The sequence below is a fragment of the Hylobates moloch genome, unplaced genomic scaffold (assembly GCF_009828535.3).
Source record: "Hylobates moloch isolate HMO894 unplaced genomic scaffold, HMol_V3 SCAFFOLD_4, whole genome shotgun sequence".
Lineage (NCBI taxonomy): Eukaryota > Metazoa > Chordata > Mammalia > Primates > Hylobatidae > Hylobates > Hylobates moloch.
The window spans coordinates 62053466-62077639 of NW_026652279.1; the positions used below are offsets into that span (position 1 = coordinate 62053466).

Consider the following 24174-nt stretch of genomic DNA (forward strand, 5'->3'; position numbering starts at 1 on the left):
CATCTTCTGTTTAGTTACCAGGCTCTGGCCAGTGGTCTTCTTGCTGTCTTGCAACAAGCCAAACTGGTTCTCAACCTTGGGACTTCCCATTTGCCTGAATTGTCTTCCAGATCGTTGTGTTGCATGGCCTTGCCTTCTTCAGATCTCAGATCACATGTCACCTCCTCAGAGCGGCTTGTGTTGACCATTCGATTTTAAACAGCATCCCTCATCCTATCATTCTCTATCTCTTTCCCTTATTTGATGTTTCTTCATGGTCAACATGGTATTAGATATTTATTTATATTCACATTTATCATCTCTTGTCCAACTAGAAAGAATGTAAGCTTTAAGTGTAGAATGGCATTTTTGGCCTCATTCACTGCTAAACTCCCCAACCTAAAACAGTGCCAGCCACATAGTAGATTCTCAACACATGTTGGTTGAGTGAATTAATAGAGTGTTTACTATCCTTGAAGTCTAATTCATCATTTACTTCTACTATATTTGTATAAAGAACTTTTATAAAACTCAACTATCAGAGGGAGTCATCTTATATCAGGATTTGATTGTTAAACTATAATTGTGGGGCCAAGCAAGGCCTAATAACTAGGATATATGAACCCTCACTTATTTTTTCAAGTTGTTTAAAGTTTCTTTGCTTCAATTTCCTTTGTTTTTTTTTACACTTCTGTGCGTCAATATCTTTATGTCTCAAATGGTGTTGATAATAAACTTATCTAGCCAAATTTTAGAGTTGCTTTGGTGACTAACTATGTGCAAATACTTGACATGACATCAAGAAATCTACTAAAGTGAGGTACTGATAGTTTACCCTACTATATTTTAATTGTTACCCATTATTCCTCCGACTCTGTCTATGTTTATTTTTCCTTCATTACCATGAATTTGATGCCAGCAAGTCTTAGCATGTTATACATATACAGGTGCAAAGAAACCTAGTACTGTAGTACTTTGGTTTGATAACTCTGGTTTGGTCTATTGAGATAAGAAATTATTTGGTAACTGAGATGTTTTAGATGAGGAGCTAAAAGGATTATCAGGGACCTGGTTTTTAAATCCAAGAAGATCTCTGGTAAGAGAAGATTGGAGTGAGAGGGGGTTGGACCTCAATCCACTGGCAAATATGTGATCTTTCTGTAGGAGTTCTTTGGTGAGGACCCTTGGGAGGCAGAGAACAGGCAGGGATGCAGAGCTCAGGTCCACAGGCCAAGTACAGTATTCAGAAAAATAAAGGAAATGCATATCTTTCTTATTGAGCTCTTTAATTCTCCCACAAACACCATGAGTGTTATTGTTTACTGCTAGCACTTATGGACGATAGACCAGGAGATCAAATCTCTTGTCCTGGCTTCTTTCACACATGAGAGACAATTTGAAAAAAAAAAACAGTATAGTTATTATCCATGATCTCCCTCTTTGCTCTTGTGATTGCATTCAGTGGATAACTTGAGCAGCTACTCTAAAATTTAGTCTGACTTTACAGAACCCCCAAACCACATCTTTGGGAATTACATAACTATGTAAACTATGGTTTTATTTTTTCTATTTCATAGATGAAAAAGTGGATCTAAGTGACTTGTCTAAGATTGTATAGCAGGTGGAAAAATGATTCCAAATCTTAATCCAAGTTGGTGCTCATTTTGTTGCATTTGGCTTCCTGTAGGTAGAAACATTTCTTTAATTATTGGATATGAACTGATTTCATTTGGAAGGATCAGAAAAAATTTATTTATTCAGTGTATACTTAATAAAATTTTGCAGACCCATATCTGTAACTGACAACTGTTTACAAGTACTAATTGTTTCAGCAACTATGTTTTAAATTGGTATAAGAGAGACTGGTTAGCATAGTATCTTCCCAGTAGCTGTCTAGGTTCAATCCAAGCTCTACCATTTTACTGACTGGGCAACCTCAGGCAAGTCTTTTCATTGCTTTGTACATTTGTAATTTTATTTCTTGTCTCCAAAATGGGAAAATTTGTATTATCTCATTGGTTTGCTGTGAATAATTGAACATATATAAAGCATAGAACCATGCCTAGCACATAGTGAGTACTATATATGTATTTATTTTTATAGTACTGAGATACAAATGTAGATAAGACTAGAGCACATTAGAGTTTATCCTTAAGGGTTCTCATTTTGAACATAGTTTTGTGTAAAAAAAAAAAAATAGCAGTTTCTAAATGAAAAAGCATTTCATTCTGTAGTCTCTTGATGCAGTAATTCAAAGTCATCACTAGATGGCAATTGTGATCCATGCGACTTCAGCTGCAGCAGGTACTAACTGATGGGTCCAACACTGGCGTCAGTGTTTTCTATACCTTACAGCATTGAGAAGTCAGGCAGTTTCTTTACCACAAAGTGAGCCTTTAACAAAATTCCAGTCAGCAAAGCTTTCATTCTGTGGTCACCCTTGGGGCTCGCCCGTAGGCACCTAGTCCTTCTGATGGCAGCCTCACAGAAGTGTGGGTTTACTTGCCTGCATTTTATCATATTAGGAGCGCCTTTCACCAGATAACAACAGGGCAGTGTCAGGATCCTGTGTCCAGAAGATCAGTTAGTGGTTCTTCAAGTGTGGTCCCCCTGCCAGCAGCTTCACCATCATCTGGCAATTTGTTAAAAATGCAAGTTCTTGGGCCCCATAAGATCTGCTGACCAGTATTTTAATAAGCCTTCCAGATGATTCTGATGTCTGCTAAAGTTTGAGAACCATTGAGATAAACCAGTGCATAGCATCATATATAAAGGTTGGTGCTGGAAGGGTCCTCAGATAACATTTTGCCCAGTCCTGCCATTTTGCTGAGAAGGAAAACTGAGGTCCAGAGAAGTTAAATGACTTACTACAAGTCATAGCGGTAGGCATGTGGCAGAGCTGGGCTCCAGGGCTGGTGAGTTGCATGTCCCAGCTTTCCTCATATACCCATCTCCCCTTCTCCCCCTCTAAACTGAGGCCACTAGGCGCACATTCTAGCCTGATACCTACTCATGAAATTAAAAAGTCATTTATTTATGCAGGAGTTTGTTCATTTCAATAGATATTTCTATGGTGATAGAAAATTGAGTGTGATGAATTCACTGTAGTCCAGATTGTGTGCACATGTGTACATGCATGTGTGTGGGGGGGTATGTGGGGGGCGTGAGGGAGAATCAAGTAAAAGTCATCATCTCAATTGATAGGAGAGGTATATATGCAGAGTACCATGGGAAACAAGTGAGTGCAATCAGGGATTAGGTAACACAGGTAAGAGGAAAAATCTTTGGAGCTGACCTTGGGTGATAAGTAGGAGTTCAGCAGATATAGAAGTCAGGATAGGGCATTTGGGGAAAGGGATCAGAATATACAAGCACATGGAGCCATGAAATAGTGTAGGGGGATCACAAGAGTTTTGCTTGAAGGGAAGGGTGTAGTGGAAGAGTGATCATGTTATAAATAATAATAATATTACTACCACTACTACTAATATCTGGGACTTATTAGATGTTAACTGTGAGCCAAGCCCTGTACTAACCATTTTATATCTATTATTGATTTAATTCTTAAATAATTTTGCAAGAGTCTACTCTTATTTCTACTTTACAGATGACAATGAACATGCCTGCACTGTGCTAGTTTCCTTAAAACCAAGTGTTACTATTTTCTATTTCTTAGACCAACATTAAATTTAGAAAAAGAGCTTTCATGTTTACTTCTTCCAGGATGTCCATAATGCAAAGTGAGTATCTATTTACAGGGGATGAGGAGTATATTCTTAATATATATAATTTTATTATAAGCATATTTTCATAAATGCATTAAATCAGGAGGATTTTGGCAATAATTTGGATTTTTTAACTCAAAGAATGAATGTCCCATTATTCTTCAGCATATCAGCAACTTTAGAAGTAGCCAATTTTTCATGATAATAGAAGAATTGTGTCTTAAAAGTGGCTGAGAATGCTCATTTCAATTGCTTGACTCACTAAAGAAAGGAAGCTGAGTAATGAATGAATAACCTGGTCTGAAATCATTGGTCTGTTTTATTTGTAGTTTTAACTTTATAAGTGTTCATTGTGAATGTGCTTTCCACAGTCACTGTTAGCGTCTTTCCTTCATTGCGTAGGACTGCCCACAACCAAACTAAAAATTCGAGTTATAATTAAAGTTCTAGTAGGATTCAAAATACTAATTTTTCCTAGGTAAGATTCAAGATGTTTCTGGATTCTTTAAGATATTTTTGAGTGATTTTACTTTTTCCTGAGAAGATAAATTTTCTTTTCTTTTTTCAGAGTCTCGCTCTGTTGCCCAAGCTGGAGTGCAGTGGTGCGATCTCAGCTCACTGCAACCTCCACCTGCCAGGTTCAAGCAATTCTCCCTGCCTCAGCCTCCCAAGTAGCTGGGATTACAGGCACCCACCACCACACCTGGCTAATTTTTGTATTTGTAGTAAAGGCAGGGTTTCACCATGTTGGCCAGGCTGGTCTCGAACTCCTGACCTCAGGCGATCTGCCCGCCTTGGCCTCCTATGTTGCTGGGATTACAGGTGTGAGCCACCATGCTTAGCCCTGAGAAAATAAATTTTCTCTTCCTACTTTCTCATCTGCAAAATACTGGCATTGGAGGAGATAATCTAGAAGGCCCCTTCCAGCTCTAATGGTCTGTGGATTTATGATTTAATGATTAAATGGCACAAATAACTCATTCTGAGTTTTCTTTGTAATAAAATTTTAGTATTCATGAAAGAAATTATAAGACCAAATCTCTCTCCATAAATTTTTAAATGGCATCTCTAAAATAGCTCTATATTTCATTTTTTAGGATCACTGAGACTCTATCCAGCTCAAAGATGTGTTTATGTATTTCCACCTGACATTTTACACATCTTAGGAGCCAATAATAAGGCCAGTTTTAAGTAGATGCCATTAGAAATGATTGATGGCCAGTTTATGTTTTAAGGTGAAAGAGGTACACTTTAATGATGCTCTGCTTTTCTGATTGCCACAATAACAACTTTCAGCTTTACCAGCCCGTATTACAACTTTGATCTTTACACTCATGTTCGTAGCTGCAGGTGAAATGCTTTCTCAAGAAAATCTTGAAAATTCAATCCAATTTTTAACCTTCCTTGTCTAGAGAAGTTGAATAGCCTACAGGTTGCTTTATCTTGAATCAAAGAAAGGGCAATAACACCTGGAAGGAAGAACCTATTACATTTATTATTATTTTTTAAAAATTTTGTGATTGAGAGCAAAATTTGCATTTTTCTCCCCCTGGACAATTTTGTCTTTATCACCTATCGATTTTGGAGTCGATTACAATATTTTCTGTTTACCAATTATAAAAGCAATGTATGTTTTTTTGAAAAATTTACAAAAGAGTATACATAGGTGCACAAAACTGTCTAAAATTCTGCCACCCAGAGTTGGCTATTAATATTTTCTTTTTATTTAATTCTAGGTAAACATGAACATTAGGAAACTGGGGCCGGGTGTAGTGGCTCACGCCTGTAATCCCAGCACTTTGGGAGGCTGAGGTGGGTGGATCCCTGGAGGTCAGGAGTTCGAGACCAGCCTGGCCAACATGGCGAAACCCTGTCTCTACTACAAATACAAAAATTAGCCAGGTGTGGTGGTGTGCACCTGTAGTCCCAGCTACTCAGGAGGCTGAGGCAGGAGAATTGCTTGAACCCAGGAGGTGGAGGTTGCAGTGAGCTGAGATCATGCCACTGTACTCCAGCCTTGGCAAGACTCTATCTCAAAAAAAGAAGAAAAAAAGAAAAAGAAATTGCCAACAAGTTATACATTCTATTTAGAAATATTCTTTAAAAAATTAATCTATAGTTAACTCATGCATAATTTTAAATCTCTACCTTCAAAGGTAACTTGTTATCACTATTATTGTATAAAAGTTTATAAAACTCTTTAGTTTTCAGTATTTTGTGATTTTCTTAGAGGCATTTTGATTTAGGTTCCTTTTGTTTGTTTGCTTTCATCTCTCCTTGTTCTAGAAAATATTTAAGGTAATTTCAGCACCTCTTCTTCCAAGTGAGTATAATGGAGGAAAGCAAACCTCTGAAATTCAAACTACGTAGTTTATTTTTAAATTTTTTTTTACATAAGACCTTTGCTTTATGAACAATAGGTAAATTTTAACAAACTGAGGAATAGCACTATAAAGATTTCTGTTGGAACATAAAGAAGCCCTTTAGAACATGAATAGTGACTCCCCTTTTATTTAGTCATAAGTATGCATTTTTCAAAAGCATGTTCATAAACCTATCAGTCAGTGCTCTCTTTGAGGGTAGAGCTCTGGTCTTATTGCTCAATATTCCCTCAGTGTCTAGAACTGTTCGTGGTCCATTGTATTTTCTAGGTAGATGCTTGTGGAGCTTAAATGAATAAAATAAAATCAATTCCAAATATTCTTATACTGTCGTGATAGGTTATGATTTTAAATTGCTTTGAAATAAGAAGCAGTAGTGGTTAAGACCTTTGGTTCTGTTCCCTCTTGCTGATTTTCAAAGCCCTGTAAAGATGAAGTGAGAGAACCTTGGTGTAACTCTTAGCATGGTACTTGAGCCCACGTAATAACTGCCAAGTAGATGCTAGATTTTAGTTATCTGTGCTATTTTTTACTGTACATATTTTTTCTTCTAAATAAGAACTCATTTTTCCTGAGGACTTTCAGTTAGATTGTTCCATAACAGAAATAAGCTATTTATTTAGGGATTGTATGTAAAATATCTTAAAGACTTTGTAGGTAGAATAAAACATACTGTACAACAAAGTTATATATAATTATTATTTTACATAGTATATATGAGCCTAACAGTTTAATGCCTCATTCATTCATAATGTTTAATCGGAACATATTTGAAAATAAAGAGTGCTATAGAGCCGTACTAATTTATAGTTCTTGCCATAGCACTTTTACTTCTAATTCTCTGAAGTGTTCAACAGGTATAAAATGGACCCTTTTAATGAATGAGCAAATTGGGGCATCAACTAATGAAGCCAGATTTTTTCCTGCATGTGGAAGATGTGTGAGAATGCCCAAATCATTGCCGCTAATCTACCTTGCCCTCTGTTTGACAGCATCTTAGGGAATTTGTATCAGCCACATCAAGCCAGGTACATAAACAAGTCCAGTACTGTGAAATTAGTATGTGGGCTCTGAACAATGGAATCCTCTGGTCAGTGCTGTCGCATAGGGACAATGTGAGTCACATATCAACTTTATGTTTTTTATTATCCATATTAATAAGTAAAAAGAAACAGGTGAAATTAATTTTATTAAACCGTATTTGGTAATATTTATTAATATATTTATATTTATTACTTTTAACTCAAAATATTAAAAATATTATCATTTCAACATGTAATCAATATATAAAGTATTAATGAGATATTTTACCTTCTGTTTTTCATTCCAAGTCTTAGAAATTTGGTGTATATTTCACACGCACAGCACATCTCAATTGGGACTAGCCACATTTCATATGCTCAGTACCAGAATGTGGTTAGTGGCTATCATATTGAACAGTGCAGCTATAGTCATTCCTGCTTTGCCACCACTGGAGGTGCCAGAGGGTGGCAATGTGGTGTAGAGGAAAGACAAAGACCAGCCGGGAATCTTAGACTATGACTGTTCCTGATTCGAAAAAGCAATTTAGTTTCACTGGGTCTCAAATTCCTTCTCTTTATAATGGGGATCGTTAATAACTGCCATACTCTTTTCAGGAAGCTGTGGGGAAGATTAAATAAGATATTGTATGTGAAAGTGCTCTGTTAGATCATAAAACACCATACACATGTAAAGCATTATTAGCTCTTTTATTGTAGATTTACTCTCATGACTTGCCCAAGGCCACATTCCAAGTTGGTAGGAGAATGAAGGATAGAATCTGGGGCTTCTGACTTTCAGCCATCTGCTTCAGCTGAAGGCTATTCATACCAAGCTAGTTTTAAAATTTCTTTTTATTTTTAAAAGTCTTTTTATTTTAAAAAATTGAGGAAGGAAAACAGTGGCAGTAAGAAGTAAATTCCATATTGAACAGTAAGGGTCTTCTTGGCCACAGTCATAATGTTCTGCAGTAAAATTATACATACAGAATATTTATATACTTATATACTCAGAATTACAGCCATCAAAAATTGGAGTTTATTGCTGTCTTATAATATAAAATCCCATGTTCTTCAAAGTTTCAAACAACTTTTAAAATGAACTGTGGTTTCCCCACTCTATTTATTTCCAAAGTGTAGTACAACCACAAGAAAGCCCTTCCGTAGTGGGCTTGATTACTAAAACAGATATGGATCAATTCAACAGGTTTTCCATGGATATTTTTGGTTACAGATGTAGCTCATTAATTCCCATGTGTGGGACACCACCTCTCTAGTGTAAATCCAAGAGACACATTAATAGCTGAACAGAAAATGGGAATAATTCAGTTCAACCCATATTATTTAGTACATACTATGTGTAAGGCACATTAGGTATCTTAATGAGAAGAAGCTTGTTTTTATGATTATTGTCACTTAGAGGTATATGTTATTTAACTTGAGGAAAATATAGAATCTGTCTACCAAAATGTCTATGTTCTATCATTCAGGAATCTATATTTTTGGAAGGTAAAAGGATCAGAAAGAAAACTCTAGATTATTAAAAAAATAATTTAAAAAGTTACATTCTGTGCTTTTGGAGGGCATGCAAAAGCTTAGTTATCATGATCCATTTCCATTTTCTTAATTGTATGCCTATCATGGTGTTCATATTTAAGCTATTTTGGTCATTATTTACATTCGTTTCAAATCCATTTCTTCATAGAACTTAATAAACTACATAAAACACTAAGAGTTGTATATTATGTCAAGTTAAACCAAGTCCATTTTTACTGAGAAAAAGGTGTACATTCAAAAAATTCTTCAGTCTTTTTTTCAGTCAAAATTCATTTCAAAAATACTTTCAGCTGGTTATTTTCACTGAAAAACTTATCATTTGTAAGCTTCAGGCCTGCCTGGATTGATGACCATGTTGAATAAATGTAATTTTTATTTTTACTTGCTGAATCATTGCTGTTGACCATTGAATGAAATAGTTATTGAATAGCCTTTAAGTTTTATTGCTTTTGCACCCTAGTTTAAAAACAAAGAGCTTAATTTCTTAAAAGTTCAATAAAATGTATTTTTGATATTTCCACCAGAACTTTACAAGCAATTTCTCTCCTCTGCCCTTTAATAACCACCTTCGGCATTTTTATGATTTAGTTTAACATTATTTTTTTACTTTTTTTACTGGGAGAGCTCATCAATGCTCTTGGCAGTAAGATTTTGTTACAAGAAATCGAGAAGCGGAGCCTGTCATTGGTTGCAACAATTATAAAGTTTCTCTGGGTTGAGTTCAGAGGCTTGCTCTGACATTATGACTGTTACCCACATCATGCCTCCTTCCTCAGTTTTTCTAATATCCACAAGTCCTATAATCTGCTGCTTCGATGAGCATGTATTTTTTTATTCCCGGGGTTTGCATTATAAATATTTCATTTGGAGAACATCTGGCTTTGATGGAATCCAGGCAAAATAATTAGTGGTACCTTTATTAAAAATGTAATGCCTTAGTAAAATCATTAATATATTTGCATTTCTCCAGGAACTCTAAATGGATGCATTCTAGACAGGATGCAGTCAATGAGGAATTAACAATAGGGCTAAATGCTGTGCTTTTCCTTTTGTTCAGGTATCCACCCCTCCCCAACAAGAACACGAAAAATCTGGGGAATCTTAGCAATTCATTCTCTTAATTATGAAATAAAATTAAATCGACTGTAAAAACTATTGTACTATTATATATTAGGAAATATTGAGTCGTGTGTCTACACTTAAGACCAGGCAATAGTAATAAGCGTAGGATGGCTGTGGATACTATGAGATAATGTCTACTTGTCAGAAATGGATGGTATGTTGTGGGTTTTTTTTTCCATCAAAGTTTGAAAATTAATGATGTATTTTATGTTTTTATTGCTTCTGCTGAGAAATCAATTAAGGCATAAAAGGGATTCTGGCATGCTGTTATTATTATTTTTCGCTGGGGATATATTCAATACCACATACAAAGAAAACCATTTCTGTCATATCATGCTCTGTTTCATTCATCCTAGATTGTTTTTAGGAAAATTTAGTACATATCACTTCAGTCATCTGAAAGGAATCATTTCTTCATTACAGCTCATAACTTAAAACTATAAAATATCCAGAAAAAAATTGGCCCAATTAAGAGAAATATGATAATGGTAGAAAAACATATGTAGACATGACTGAGAGATGATAAGATTATTTTAATTTTCCCATTTGCACTGGAATTATTTATGTTACAAATCTCCAGATCTTTTATTACTTAAAACCCTCTGCTGAATCATGAAAAGAAGCTTAAGTTTGCATTTTTCCTCTGCAAAATCTAACTCCTAGCATCTGGTGAACATTTGGATACCTAGTCAAGTTCTACGGAAATGATTATTTTAAGACTCTATTCAACATGCCTAGACTTAAAAATCAGCTAGGATCACACTCTGCACATGTATTTTACTACAGGGGATTTGAAAACCTAATATTAGTAGCGATGGTCTCAAGGCTTTTGCAACGATGGAGATAGGGATGGGAGACAGGACATGCAGGCAGGCTAGACACTGAGTATCTGCCAAGGGCCCTTGTACTCCTGGACAGTGATCTGCGGCTTTACCTGTGGACCACCCAGACCACTGCCCTGCCCTCTGTTTCTCCTTACACTTACATTTATACTTGACAGGACTGCTGAATCAAAGACCAATGTCCTTGCTGGTGCCTTCCTGTAATACCTCTGGGGCTGGTTTCTGTCTCTTCAGCAGATGCTGCTCTGCCTTCACAACAGCTTCTAAAGTAGAAAAAAGAGGATACTTTTACTTGAGGCAATTAGAAGTGCATTGTCAAAGTGTATTATTCTGGATCTTAGAAGAACTTGCATGATAGGAATGTATAAATACATAAAATGCTATTAGTTTATTTTTCTGCTATACTATATGTAGTTTTTGTTCAAATAAACAACAAATTGTATATCTTTATTGCTTTTCATGGTTATATTATATGATAAGTTCTCACTCGTTCAGTTTCCATTAATACAGATTGGAGATAATTGGAAAGACTTTGGGCATTTTCCATAGAGAATGCAAATTTATGAATAAATATTAATAATACCTCAGGGAAAAAAGTTAATTTTACTTGAGAAAAGTGAACTTTTTAAACAATACATTTCCTATCAATTTACATATAGCAGTATTTGAGTTATAAATTATTCTTGGTTATTTATCAAATCACTTGTGATGGGGCTTTAATATGGTGACACTTTTATGTTTTCATTTGAGTTTTTGGCACAATTTAACTAGTTGAATAAACTTTGTAAGTTCTCTATACCCTAGACTTTTTACAAATCATATGGGACTTGTCTCCAATTAAAATGTATTTCAGAAATTTAACTCCGTTTTGGGTAATAGATACTCTCTATTTTATTTTCGTGTGTTTCACAGGAACTTGTTTAAGAAATATCAGCCGGGCGTGGTGGCTCACGCCTGTAATCTCAGCACTTTGGGAGGCCAAGGCAGGTGGATCACTAGGTCAGGAGATTGAGACCATCCTGGCTAACATGGTGAAACCCCGTCTCTACTAAAAAAATACAAAAAATTAGCCGGGCATGGTGGCGGGCACCTGTAGTCCCAGCTACTCGGGAGGCTGAGGCAGGAGAATGCCGTGAACCCAGGAGGCGGAGCTCGCAGTGAGCCGAGATCACGCCACTGCACTCCAGCCTGGGCGACAGAGCAAGACTCTGTCTCAAAAAAAAAAAAGAGAAATAGAGATACCATCTCACACCAGTTAGAATGGCGATCATTAAAAAGTCAGGAAACAACAGGTGCTGGAGTGGATGTGGAGAAATAGGAACACTTTTACACTGTTGGTGGGACTGTAAACTAGTTCAACCATTGTGGAAGTCAGTGTGGCGATTCCTCAGGGATCTCGAACTAGAAATACCATTTGACCCAGCCATCCCATTACTGGGTATATACTCAAAGGATTATAAATCATGCTGCTATAAAGACACATGCACACGTATGTTTATTGCAGCACTATTCACAATAGCAAAGACTTGGAACCAATCCCAAATGTCAACCCTGAGACTAAGGATCATTTAACATTGAGTGTTTACCACATATTTTTAAAAGAGGTTCTTTTCTCTTTATGATCCAGAAGAATGTCCTTTAAAATAATTTCTAATTAAAAGACATTTTTGTTGCTGTTAATGTGATGACACTTTTTTACTTTGTTATTCATAATACTGTGAGAAAGAGTGCTACAATTACTGTTTATGAAATGAATCAAATTATTTAATATTCAAGCACCATTGCAGGAACTAAAGGGAACCATTAGCTACACAGGCAATGTGTAACTCATTGTATTTCAGTTAATTTTTGAAGAATGAGCCAGAAATTTGGCACAGTACTAAGCAAGAATTATTTAGTTAGATTTGTTTTTTCTTCTCCACACAGCAGCTGCATAATTAAATGTATTGTCTGACCTGCATTTATAAAGTGAATTTTCAAATATGTCACTGATGGAAATCTAAGGATGAAAAGAATTAAGAATTAAATTAATGCAACTACAATACTTAGTACTTAAGTATTTGAAGACCAAAAAGTAATTGTTCTAAATATATTAATTGGTGATGTCCTTGATGTTGTAGACAGATGCTTAAAAATAATTTTTGAAAATGAATTATGAAGCAATGAAAGAAACCAAAAGATAGATAAGCATATATAAATACTTAAAAACCAGTTGCAGGTGAAAATATCATGAACAAAATTAAAAGATGAAGGGGAGTTTGCTTTATTCCGTAAAAAATGTTATACGTTATGGAGGTTTTAAAACATGGCCAGATTCTTTGTTTCTCCTGTGTGTTCTCTCCCATTGAATCTGGGAGAGCTTACGAACTGACCAATTGAGCACAGTGGAGCAGGCATTATGTAACTTCTGCAGCAGGATCACAAAAGGCCATGAGGCTGACCTTTTTTGCTGGAACATTGTTTTTTGGAGCCCTGAGTCTCCAAGTGAGAAGTCTGACTACCTAGAGACCACCACGCAGGAGAAGCCATTTGTAGGCACTCCTGTTGACAATGCCAGCAAATCTCAGCCTTCCTTTTATCACTGCCAGGGTACTAAACATGTGAGTAAAACCATGTTGGGCCCTTCAATCAACCAGTTGCCAGATGAGTAAGTCATGAGAGCAAAAAAAGCTTCTAGACCTACCTCAATTCCTGACTCCTAAAATTGTAATATAAAATGTTTGTTGTTTTATGCTGCTAAACTCTGATGTGGTTTATTATGCAGCAAAGATAGCTGGAGCATACTCTCTTGTATTTATGATATTTTTACAACAGAAAGTTGGAAAACTGAATGTGGAATACACTCTGGGAAAAGTTGTTTGCAAGAATTAAAAAAACAGTCTTAGTATCCTTCCAATATAAAGAGCTCTTACAAATCACCAAGAAAAAAATACTAACACCATATAGGAAAATAGGCAATTAAATTTACCAAAGAAGATATTAAAAAGCTAATAAACATATTAGAAAGCCTTCAATCTCATTAGTAATGAAAGGAAATGCAAATTAATCTATGAAATTAAAATTTCAGTTATCAAATCAGCCAAGATGAAAATATATTTAATGTTGGTTGGGTTAAGTGAGAGTATAAATGGCACAGACTTACTGGAAAATAAATTGACATTATATACCCAGAGTTTTAAAAATATTTATATTCTTTGATGCTTCTAGGAATTCAGATAAGGAAGTAATCAGAAATAAGGTAAAATAATATAGAAAATGTTTACTACAGTTCTATTTATAGAAGTATAGAAACGAGCTAAAAATCAATACAGTTAAATAAATTATGTATTTTATATTATAGAATATTGTTTTATTATTTAGAATGGAATTTTCAATATTTTTCCTTTGTTAATTCTGATCTGGGCACACCATAGCAGAACAGAAAAATCTTGGTATGGACACATAGACTGAGCTTTGAATCCTAGATTTGCCATTTACTTTTCCTGGTGATATGGTTTGGCTGTGTCCTCACCCAAATCTCATCTTGAATTGTAGTTTCCATAATCCCCACATGTTGTGGGAGGGACCCAGTGGGAGGTAAGTGAATCATGGGGGTGGTTACCCTTATGCTGTTCTTGTGACAGTGAGTGAGTTCTCACAGTATCTGATGGTTTTGTAAGGGGCTTCTCACTGCTTCACTTATACTTCTCCCTGCTGCCACCATGAGAAGAAAGACATGTTTGCTTCCCGTTCTGCCTTGATGGTAAGTTTTATGAGGCCTCCCCAGCCATGCTGAACTGTGAGTCAATTAAACCTCTTTCCTTTATAAATTACCCAGCCTTGGGTATGTCTTATTAGCAGCATGAGAACAGTAAGTTGGTACTGGTACTGGGGTGCTGCTATGAAAATACCCAAAAATGTGGAAGTGACTTTGGAACTGGGAAACAGGCAGAGGTGGGAACTGTTTGGAGGGCTCAGAAGAAGACAGGAAAATGTGGGAAAGCTTGGAACTCCCTAGAGACTTGTTGAATGGCTTTGACCAAAATGCTGATGGTAATATGGATAATGAAGTCCAGGCTGAGGTGGTCTCAGATGGAGATCAGGAACTTGTTGGAAACTGGAATAAAGGTCACTCTTGCTATGTTTCAGCAAAGAGACTGGCACATTTTGCCCCTGTCCTAGAGATCTGTGGAAATTTGAACTTAGAGAGATGATTTAGGGTATCTGGTGGAAGAAATTTCTAAGTGGCAAAATGTTCAAGAGGAAGCAGAGCATAAAAGTTTAGAAAATTTGCAGCTTGATGATGTGATAGAAAAGAAAAACCAAATTTTCTGGGGAGAAATTCAAGCCTGCTGCAGAAATTTGCATAAGTAATGAGGAGCCAGATGTTCACACCAAGACAATGGGAAAAATATCTCCAGAGTATGTCAGAGACCTTCACAGCAGCCTCTCCCATCACAGGCCCAGAGGCCTGGGAAGAAAAAAATGGTTTTGTGGGCTGGCTGTTTGCACCCTAGGGACTTGGTGCCCTGTGTTCCAGCCTCTCCAGCTATGGCTGAAAGGGGCCAAGGTACAGCTTGGGCTGTGGCTTCAGAGGGTGCAAACCCCAAGCTTTGGCAGCTTCCGTGTGGTGTTGAGCCTGTGGGTACACAGCAGTCAAGAATTGAGGTTTGAGAACTTCTGCCTCGATTTTGAAGGACGTATGGAAATGCCTGTATATCCAGGCAGAAGCCTGCTGCAGGGGTGAGGCCCTCATGGAGAACGTCTGCTGGGGCAGTGCAGAAGGAAAATGTGGGGTTGGCCCCCCCACATAGTCCCCACTAGGGCACTGCCTGGTGGAGCTGTGAGAAGAGGGCCATTGTCCTCCAGACCCCAGAATGGTAGATCCACTGACAGCTTGCATTGTGCACCTGGAAAAGCCATAGATACTCAATGCCAGCCATGAAAGAAGCTGGGAGAGAGGCTGTACCCTGCAAAGCCACAGGAGTAGAGTTGCCCAAGGCCATGGGAGCTGACATTTTGCGTCAGCATGACCCAGATGTGAGACATTGAGACAAAGGAGATCATTCTGGAGCTTTAATATTTGGCTACCCTGCTGTATTTTTGACTTGCATGGGGCCTGTAGTCCCTTCGTTTTGGCCAATTTCTGCCATTTGGAATGGGTGTATTTACCCAATACCTGTACCCCCATTGTGTCTTGAAAGTAACTAACTTGCTTTTGATTTTATAGGCTCATAGATGGGAGGGACTTGCCTTGTCTCAGATGAGACTTTGGACTTGGACTTTTGAGTTACTGCTGGAATGAGTTAAGACTTTGGGAGACTGTTGGGAAGGCATGATTGTGTTTTGAAATGTGAGGACATGAGATTTGGGAGGGGCCAGGGGCAGAATGATATGGTTTGTCTGTGTCCCCACCCAAATCTCATCTTGAATTATAGTTCCCTTAATCTCCATGTGTCATGGGAGGGACCCAGGGGAAGGTAATTTAATCATGAGGGTGGTTACCTTCAAGCTGTTCTCAGGATAGTGAGTGAGTTCTCATGAGATCTGATGGATTTATAAGGGGCTTTTCCCCCTTTTGCTTGGCACTTTTCCTTGCTGCTGCCATGTGAAGAAGGACATGTTTGCTTCCTGTTTCACCATGATTATAGTAAGTTTCCTTAGGCCTCCCCAGCCATGCTGAACTGTGAATCAATTAAATCTCTTTCCTTTATAAATTACTAAGTCTTGGGTATGTCTTTATTAGCAGCATCAGAAGGGACTAATACACCTGGATATTTGGAAACTTGATTTACCACTTTGACTTGGATTCTTCATATAAGGAAAATGAGCTGTGTACCTATTCCATTGAATATGGTGATGATTAAAAGAATTTATGTATTTATAAATAACAATGCATAATCATTTTATTTATTAGTTTTTGCCTTAAAATAACAAAAATATATTCTCTCCAAGTCTGGAGTCTGGGAGTCTGAAATCAAGATATTGGCAGGGCCATGCCCCCTCTGAGGGTTCTAGAAAAGAATTCTTCCACCCCTTCCAGCTCTGGTGTTTGTTAACAAGCCTTGCTGTCTCTCAGCTTGTAGAGGCATCACTCCCATTTTGTTATGTGGCCTTAATAGTTTTATACTTATATTTGTGTGTTTATAAATAATAAGCATAATAATTATTCATGAGTGTTGTCTCTTCTTATAACCCAAGGACACCATCTGATCTCCATATCTGAATTCACGCCACTTTCCAAATTTACTGAAAGTTCTTTCACTCTGGCTCCTTTGATACCTCCATTTCTACCATAATCTAGTTTCTATGCCATAGTGAGATCTTGAGAACAAAAACCAAAACCAATGAGTCAGTTTTCTTGCTTACATCCCTTCAGTGGTTGCAGTTGCCTTAAACACACATCTACTCTTGCTCTACTCTCCACACAGCAGATGAGGTGCACTTTGAAAAATGTAGATCAGATCATGGCATTCTCCTGCTTCTGTACCCCAGTCCCCATACCCAATAGCTCCCCATGGCACTGAGAATGAATCTAAACTTATTTCCTGGCTGCTATGCCCCACATTATTCCCACTCTGCCTTCTTTCCAACCTTGACCCCTCCCTTCTTATCCTTCACCCCTGGCCACACTGGCCTTCAACTTATGAAAAACAGAGAGCTGATCCTTACTTATAGGGCTTTGCCATTCCTCTGTCTATAATGCTCTTCCTCCAGAACACTGCATGGCTGTCTGGACGCTTCACCATTTCAATCTCCTCTTGAATATCACTTCCTCAAAAAGGTTTTTCTTGAACATCCAATCTAAAGTTAAGCACTCATTTTTATATATCTTTAATTCTCTTTAATTCTGTAGTAACAGTGATAGCTTCCTTACTTAATTATACATATTGTTTATTTTAAGTCTGCCTCAACACCTATCGTTCTTCTCTCCCCAACTACTCCAAAGCAGGAAACTTGCTTTGTGTACTGTAACATCTTTTGCAACCAGAACCAGGCCTGGCACATGGTAGGCATTCCATAAATATTTACTGGACTCCTTACAAATAAATATTCTTTGTACTTTTGAAACACAGAACTTAGCACTACAAAAGAAATGTCATGACATGATTTTTAAAAAAGAACAGAAATTGTAAACTATATGGGCATTTTAAAAGACTTTAATGGTTCTGATTAGAGTTAAGTACATAGCTTCAATTTTGAAAAAAGAAAGCCCACAAACGAAATTACAAAAGCATAAAATTATTTCATGAGTTCGCTGAGAGGTCTTTTGTCAAATCAATATTTTAAAAACTACCACCACTCAACAGGCTCCTTGCTTTGAAATGAATAACGTTCACTTCTCACCAATATTTTTATTGCTGCCGAATATGTGATTTATTTACTAAGGAACAAGTCTTAATAAAAAGACTTCCCTTTCAGCACTGAAAGTGTTGAAAAAAGTGTTTCATTTTTGGAGGCTAGTTTAATACAAGCTTCCAGAATGAGATGTCTTAATGACTCCATTGAGTGCATGGGAATTCAAGCTCTTTCTCTATCATTCACTCTGGGGTGCAGGAAACTTAGTGGCTGGGCCTCAGTGGCCAGGTATGATAACCAGACTCAAAATCTGAATTACAGATATGTCATAACATTTCAAAAAGTATATAGTATTCTCTCAGATGATCAGGCAGAAGTTTTTATATGCACTTCAACATAGCCTATCTTCACCAGTTTTGAATCTCCTTCACAAAGCAGGCTTACCACATTCTTATGGTTCCTGAAGGAAGAGGAAACACATATTTGTTAAACATGTCCTTTGAGCCAGTCTCCTTCCTAATTGTGTTATCTGCACAGTCTCATTTAATCTGTGCAGTAAATGAATAAGGGCAATGGAAATAAAGATTCTATTCTTTCATGCAATGTTGAAGGAGAAGACTAGTGAATGAGGAATCAGGAAAAGAAAGGAACTGCCTATTCTTATCCCATTGACATCATCCCAGCATTTGGCTTCAAGTTTTTTAAGGGATACCGTATTTTATTTTACTGATTCATGGCAGTTGTCTGGAGCATGACAAATGTTCATTGATCAACAATGCTATTAAATTGGGCACAAGGTTTCCATAAGAACTGCACATTTGTGTTGTATTAAAGTGCCAGGATTTAGAAAAAGACAATTGGGTGAGGCATCTTGAGGTTCCTTTAAGCTGTTCTTACCTTCTCATAGAGTAGTACATCTGATCTGGTTTCATGCTACTTATAATGCTTGGAGAGCTAGAGGAAGGGGTGGGGAGAGATAATTTCCCTTTCTTTACCCATCTGAAGGAACTCTTTAAGCCTTTGGCTGATTTTTACAAAAGCTAAAGGTTGTATAGTCTCATAAAACTCTAGGATTATGACATCCATTTCTAAAGAAATAGGATCAGTTCTGAACTAACAGCTAATCGTGATAAATTAGAAGAGAGGAAAAAATTCCCTAAGATTGTACTAAGGCACCATTGAGGGTCTAGACTGGTAGGTCACTGGCTTTCTTTTGAGTACATTATGGTTAGAGAGACCTTAATTTTCCTTTTTTTTAAAAATAAAACCCATGCAATGGTCTCATGACCATATTTAATGGTTTCAAAGTTCAAAGAAGCCAAACCTAAATAATCTGGTAAAGGAAAACACTGAAAAGATCTAAATAACTGAAGTATATATGAAATCTTTGGATTCTATTAGTTTGGAATAAAGAAGGTAGGTGTGAGAAATTAACACTTCAATATGTAAGTAAATTTGAGAAATAGCAACATTAGCTTAGAGAGCTGGAGAACAGAAGCTTCCATAGTTGGAAGCTAAAATTAGGCCATCATACTATAATTTAAGTGGCAATGTTTGACAGAAGATACCTATAAGATTTTCATTCTAGTGCATCCTTCTGATACTTTTGCAATAGATGGAAATATATCAAATGTTTCCCAGAATTCCTCATTCTTGTTGAGGAAATACGGAAGGTGAAATACTAGCTTTTTTTCAAATGAAACAACTGGATGAACCTTCAGTCAGGATAACATATTGAGAATATAATGGTGATGCAGGACATGGTCAGAGGTCTTCTAAATAACAGAGGTCAGGAAAAGACAGGCTTTTCCTAATGGTAAATATTAAAGGAGAACATGGCAGGAAGTCTTCTTTTACTTATCCAGATATTTGAGAGTGTAGAGCAAATCTTAAATTGAACCAAAAAGAGTGAAGTAAGTGGATTCCTTTGCTTGGTCTAATAATATTATGACATACTTGTATTCAATTACCTTGACATTTACATGATGATCCATTCATATATTTAACCATACAATTAATTAATTGAATAATTGATTAACTAATTAAATACTATAGGTCAGCTAAGATGGCCAGTGAAGCCATTTGTATTGGGCAAGTTTAAAAAAGAAATTCATCGAGTGACTACAATTTGACTTAGTTTCTCCTGAGGTTAAAAGCTGATTTATTCCTGTTTAAGATTAATTGTTGATATGGATTCAGTAAGAGCTAAATCATTAAAATGATGTTCTATAAAATCATTTTATATACCTTTAAAATAAATGTGAAAAACTTCAAGTGTATTTTCGTAGTCGCTTGCCCTGCAGAACAACCATAATCCAGACCATGGTAGGAGGAAGCAGGAAGGAGAAAAATATGTGCTGTGTGTGTTTGGGATATGATCCAGGTTCTGAAATGCTCTAGAATCTGGGTAGAATGAGCAGGTAGAATGAGCTCTGTGCCAAAACACTTTATGATGTGCTGCTTCTTTCAGGAAATGTAACATTTTACAGTAAGAAAAGTTTTCAAACAGACGTTTAAAAGAAGCTAAGAGAAGAACTTTCTTATGGCAGTGGGTGAGCTCAGCAATGTCCTTCTGTCCAGAGAGAGTCCGGTGAGAATCCAACTCTTGGATGATTCCTCTTCTTCCCATAACAATCAAAATACATTGCCCTTAATCCAAGGTAAAATTTGATTTCCAGAGAGAGCACTCCCCCCAGAATTGCTCTAAATTAAGCCTCTTTCAGTAATAGTAACAGCTGTTGTTTATTGAGGATGTCTTACATGCCAGGCTCTGTGTCAAGTATATTTTAACTATATTATACATCATTTAATCCTTACCACAATCCAAAATAAAGTTGTGGGGTGGGGGGAGGGGGGAGGGATAGCATTAGGAGATATACCTAATGCTAAATGACAAGTTAATGGGTGCAGCACACCAACATGGCACATGGATACATATGTAACAAACCTGCACATTGTGCACATGTACCCTAAAACTTAAAGTATAATAATAATAATAATAATAATAAAAGATCATGTAATAAAATCTTAAATTGACTATTACACACACATAGACACACACACCTCCAAATATATCATATGAAGCCAGAGTCTATGTTTTGTTCCCTTTTCTTTCCCCAATACACAGTGAGTGGCTTATAATTGGTGCCTAGAAAATATTTGTTGAATTAAATGAAATGTCATTTCCTGTGCTTTCTGTGAGAAACAGGTTTTCATCAATCATTTTGTTCTCTGAAAACCTAACTTTGAAGACCCCAGATATGAAAAAGCATTGGAATTTTTTAACCTAACTAAGAAATGTGGATTGACTTATCTCTGTCTTCTTGGGTCAGTGAGGAAGACTGATGTAAAAGAAGGTTGGAAAGGGTTGTGTGGGAATCAGTGGGAAAGAAGAAATATTAATCTTTGTAAAAATGACTTCTGTTCCCTCTAGACTATAAACACAAAGAAATAAGAAAAACAAGATACTGTGAACTTGATAGTCTTCCAGGGTGTGTCTGAGATTTAACAGCCTGGTATGGCAATGGGCACTGGCAGACACTGCTCTGAGCTGAGAACTCCAGAAAGACTGGATTTATACACAAGAGAAGGATGGATCATGGTGGAAGGAAAGCATGCAAATAAATGCGTTTTGATTTCTGTGCATTTTAGGCTAGACTTAGATTTTCTAGCTGCTGATTGGGCCCTTGTCCACACTGCTGACTGCCCTGATGACTCCTGACAGACAGTTATCACCTTGGTATGTGACATATAGGAGGACTAACCAATGACACAGATTCTGCAAACTGAGTCCTCTCTCTCCAACTTTAGCTAATCCATGGGATTATTTTTTGAGCATCCAGTCATGTCAGGAACCATTATTGTCAAGGACAGTCACATGGTGTCCACCTGCATGTACACACAGTGTCGTGCAAAGCAAGTTAAACAGACTCCATCCTTCACCTTCAGGAGCTTGCAATAAAAACCAGACAATAGTTGTGGCAAACACAATGGGGTAAACAGACACACAGCTGTATAAGCAGAGAAGTACAGCAAATTAGTGAATTTTGGTATGAACTGTTAGTGCATGTGCTGTTTGTGGGTTGGAAATGAGAAGAAATTCTGCAAGATGAAGAGAATTTGTGTGGACTCTGTGAAGGTAAGGAAGAAGAGGGCTGATGGTGGTGGGATAATCATCCTGCTCCTTTCAATTAGGAGAGAAAGTTTTCCTTTGGAGTTAAGGGAGAGGGTATTTCCTTCAGAGGAATCTACTCAGAGGGTACATGTATTGCTACTTAGGTTTAGGTTTTTCTAAAAGATTTGGTTGTAACCAACTGACAGAAGGAAAATAAAAATTGTAGTAAGCAGGGCATAGCCTGCCAGAGAAATTTCATAAGCCTTCTTTCCACTGGAAACTAGGCTAAAAAGAAAATAAAACAAGAATGTATTATAATTGAACATTTCACTTATAACCAACTACCATATGCCAATTAACTTTCCAAGGAAATGATTACTTTGGTGAGTTTTGTTTTTGTTTTTGTTTTAAGGGGCAATATTGCTTGCCACTGTCTAGCATTTACAGTCTTTGACATCCTGAGCATTGTCAGGAACTAATCTGGACTTGCAGAGAATTCAGCTGAAAGCAACTTCCAGGCAGGTCTCTACCTCAACCACCCTGAGCTGATAGGTATCTCTCTTCTTTTAAGTACATTCAGATAGAGAATTTGAAAACCTCTCCAGGAATCTTTTTCAGGGTTTATAAAATCTTCACTGCCAATAAGATCTTTCCATCTAACTTAAATTCCTTTGGTTCTAATTTAAATTCATTTCCTCTTTTTTGCTTGTTAGAGAGCAGAATACTACTCACCAATAGGCATTTCTCAAAATACATCTGCTAAACACACATCTTAGGCTTCCTTCCTGAATGTATATGACTTCATTTCAGAAGTCATCTATTTATTACACACACACACACACATACACACACACACACACACACACACACAACTTTGGTCTCTGGTTTTTTCTCAAGATAACCCACTACAGATCCCTTAAAATTGTGTTTCCATAACTAATTTTATGAGGTTTATTCTACAAATATTGACAGATAAATATGTTCTATTTCTCTAATTCCAATCAGATGTTATTTATTAAATCATAATCATCTATAAGAATGTTGGAATTTGTAGTTTATGCTTCCTTGGAATGGGTGAAGTGAACGATAGTCTCAAGATAGTGATGGTCACTTCCTAGCTCTTAACACTTAAGTCAAGAACATTACCTCTAGATATCATGATGAGAGGAATGCCTTGTTTTGCAACTATAAAATGAAGAGATGGACAAAAAATGTTAGGTTTTATTCACCTTTAATACTCAACAATTCTATGAATATGTTCTAAGTATTCCTTTGGCCAAAAAGAGCAGCTGTTTTCTTTTAACTCTCATTAATTTTACCCACAATGGTCAATGTGTGTCACATTATCACTGATTTCTCAAGCGAGAACTTCTAAATTAGTTTTTAATTGTTTTACTGAGGCATAACTTACATATTTTAATATAAGTTTTGTCAGGTACCTACTCCTGCTTATATGACAGATTAATGTCAAAGGGTGTAAGTTTACAGCTTGGTGGGTTTTTGCACATGCTAAATCATTTTGCAGTTTATTATTGCCTAAATGTCTTTGCAAGGCCATTGATATCATATATAAGAGTTTTTATTAAAGGGCTTTTATGCCACTGGAAAGGAGTCTGTAATTCTCAATCTCTTTTATTCACATGGATGTGTTTCCTGTCTTTCATGTCCTGGAATCTTTTAAAGCACATGGTAACAAAATGAGCCTTTTGAGAATATGATGACACAGAGAATTCCCTTTAGCAGGTAATTCCTTTATTTCAAAAACTTAAGTACTAGGGATTAAAAAAATTATGTGATCAAAAGAATCCTCAAAAGTAGGGCATTGAAAAAAGTCCATAGCATTGAAAAAAGTCCATAGCAGCAATATGTTGATCTGTTTCTCCTGTGATTATCTATTGAGTATCAATTTTCACTTCATTTCCTTTTAAACTTTTGCTGAACTTTGAATTAAGCAGAAAAGGGCACATCAGAGTTAGCCACATCACCACCCGCATAAAAAAAACCCAGTGCTGCAATCTTCTCAGGGGTTTTATAATAAAGGTGGATAGACTCTTCTGTTCTTTTGTCTTTTCACATATCAGCCTGACTTTCCCCTGCCCTTTCACTTGCAGACATACCTTTCTTTAAAGTCATTTTCTGCTTGACTTGAAAATGTAC

At 36.7% G+C, this 24174-nt stretch overlaps 1 protein-coding gene across 1 annotated transcript in view; it reads right to left on the reverse strand.

Moving 5' to 3' along the window:
• Nucleotides 1-24174, reverse strand: part of COL8A1 (collagen type VIII alpha 1 chain) — a 155584-nt gene that overhangs the window by 46233 nt on the left and 85177 nt on the right. The window contains exon 2 of the mRNA XM_032150323.1: nucleotides 10769-10888. The gene's annotated coding sequence lies outside the window, so the exon portion shown is untranslated. The remainder of the gene's footprint in view (nucleotides 1-10768; nucleotides 10889-24174) is intronic.